Source organism: Xiphias gladius, chromosome 19 (assembly GCF_016859285.1).
Source record: "Xiphias gladius isolate SHS-SW01 ecotype Sanya breed wild chromosome 19, ASM1685928v1, whole genome shotgun sequence".
In the NCBI taxonomy this organism is placed as follows: Eukaryota; Metazoa; Chordata; class Actinopteri; order Istiophoriformes; family Xiphiidae; genus Xiphias; species Xiphias gladius.
The window spans coordinates 1,623,050-1,625,653 of record NC_053418.1 but is presented as its reverse complement, the minus strand read 5'-3'; positions in this window follow the sequence as shown (position 1 = coordinate 1,625,653).

The following is a 2,604-nucleotide window of genomic DNA, read 5'->3' as shown; positions in this document are numbered from 1 at the left end:
CCTGGTTGATCAAAGAGATAGAGAGAGAGGAAAAGAGGAAAGAAAGACACGTTTGATACGTGGGCAAAAAAAGAAATATCTGACCGTTCAGGTGCCAAAAGTTCCCAGGTCATCGCCGCTGTAGACTGGCGCGTCCCAAAGCAAGACACTGAACCATGACGAGCTCCAGCAGGCACTTGTCTGTAACTGGCCTCTGAACTTTGTGTAGAACATACAAAGTAAATAGGTATTGAATTTCAAGGCTGAAATATCCACAAAACATCCCTGCCGTCTCAGGAAAACGTACGATAACCCTGATTTATAAGGCCTTATGATAAAATACTAGGACTATCGATGCTCTTTAAACCGTCTTAAAACCATCTAGATTACTTCAGCACGAAGAAAAATGTTGGGAAAATGTCAAGGTACGCTGGGGCGTTTTGCCTAAACCTGCCTAGCGTCCCGTTTGTGGCGAAAGACAATCAGCTGCCAGAGATCAGCAACCTCTCAAGTGCTCAACGCGCAGACCAACGTCACACGCGTGACAGTTTTCACCAAACACAGAGCAGCCAACGTCCTGATTAATGGAGGGAGCTTGAGCCAGAAGGCTGTCTGTTTTTCTAGATGGAAGCACCCAGCGATGAGACTAACAATTGCTGAAGGTATGAAGGGAAATATTATGACCACTAATGAGTTCTCGTGGCATTAAAAAGCCAAGTCCAGGCACTTATGCGAGTTGTGGATGAAAGCGTATTGCTGAGACGTGTGGGTGTTTTTTCATGTCTTTTCCCCCTCTCCAAATTGAGGCTTCTCAGCTTCCAAACCCACAGAAGGGCCTGAAGCTGGATATTTTTACGCCACAAGAACACATTTGTGGTCGTAATATTTCCTTTCTGACTCTTCGGTGAAAACCCTCGCCTCCCAGAACATCTGTGGTTGTTTAAGGGGGATACCTGAAGCGCGGCTGCTCTCTTTTACCTTTACAGACAGGGAGAGGAGGCCGTTTGACAGTAAATCACATCAGTGTTGACCCAAGACTCGAGAGCACATAGCAGTAATTGCGGAGGCAATTTCAAACAGCGGAAAGTGCACACACACCAGCACTTAATCGTGTGCAGGGCGTAGAGAATTTGCTGCGCTGAAATATTTCATCTATCCTATTTTTGAAAAAGTAAAGATTTTACACGACTTGTTAAATGGAAATCCTCAGGGTTCGCATTTGACGTGACAATTCGAAAATAAATGAAAAACAAAAACCGAGCTTCCTCGACAGGAACCTGCACCACTCGATGCCACTTCGAGAAAAATATGCTTATTCGCATTACTTCCGAGCGTTAGATAAGGAGATTGTTATCACCGGCGTTGTTTTTATGTACGGAGCTCAAGTCAGAACATGGTTAACGCAGCTCATCAGAGAGACTGGAAACAGGGGAAAACAGCTAGCCTGGCTCTGTCCAAAGTTCAAATATGCAGCTAGCAACACCTCTAAAGCTCACTAATTTGTTTTACCTTCTCTGTTCTTTTGATTGTTCCTGATGCCTCAAGCTGTTTTCCCCTAACCCTTCATACTGAGTCTCGCTCCAGGGATTCTTCCTCTGTCTGACAGCATCCGCAATGCACTCTCGTAAACAGAGCGGAGTGTTTATAAAGCTCTTACCAGTCTCACATCATTGCCTTAATTGCACAAGAGTTGTATCTTGCGTGTGTGCATATAAAGCTGGTTGCTGAAAGATGTTCTGGATTACAGCATCGGGTGAACTCTGCTTCAAACGTAACCCAGTATGCACTGTCGGGGTTCCAGGCACGCCAGAGCGAAACGACAGCATGGCGAGAGAAGGGCATTTTCTCTGACAGTGCACGCTCACGCCAAAACCAGCGTGGCCAGCGGCAGGTATTTGGATTCGCTGGCAGTCCCCGGCGGGTTGGCGTCGGCGGGCGGGGAGTGACACAGACGGGCTGTTGAGAGGACACAGGTGTTGGAGACGGGAGTTGGACAGCAGAGGGGCCCACGTCAAAGTTAAACAAGCCTCAGTGTGCCTAGGACTTCACACAGGTAGGCCTTTGTTTGGCTGTGCTGTAGGAAGGCAGTCGGCTGCTTCAGACCCTAAGGAGATGTAGATGTCTGTACGTACAGGCGAACATGAACAGGTACGGAAGGAAAAGGAAGGTACTTGATGCCTTGGGTTTGGTAAGGCAGTCTGCAGAGCGGTGGCTCTGAAAAATTTGTATCTTGCTCCTTTTTCTGGTCGCTCGGATTCACAGCAGTCACTAAAAACCCAGCTTCATTCCAAAAAGAAAAAAGAATGTTTCTAACCCTTCCTGCAACACAATTCAAATTCTTTTGTCAATTTATATGATCAGTATGTTCCATATGCTAAAGTTTTGACCATAATATAGCCAAATGCATAGCTTACATTTCACGCTATCACTGCTAGCTGTGTACTTTTATCATACAAAACTATGTTAGATTTATAATTATATCATTTAATATCATGACATCACATATTTACAATAAGTAGACACACACACACACACACACACACACATACACACGCACACATATATATATATATATAATCATCAACTGTTGGCTGAATCTTTTGTTGTTTTTTCCGAAACTTAACA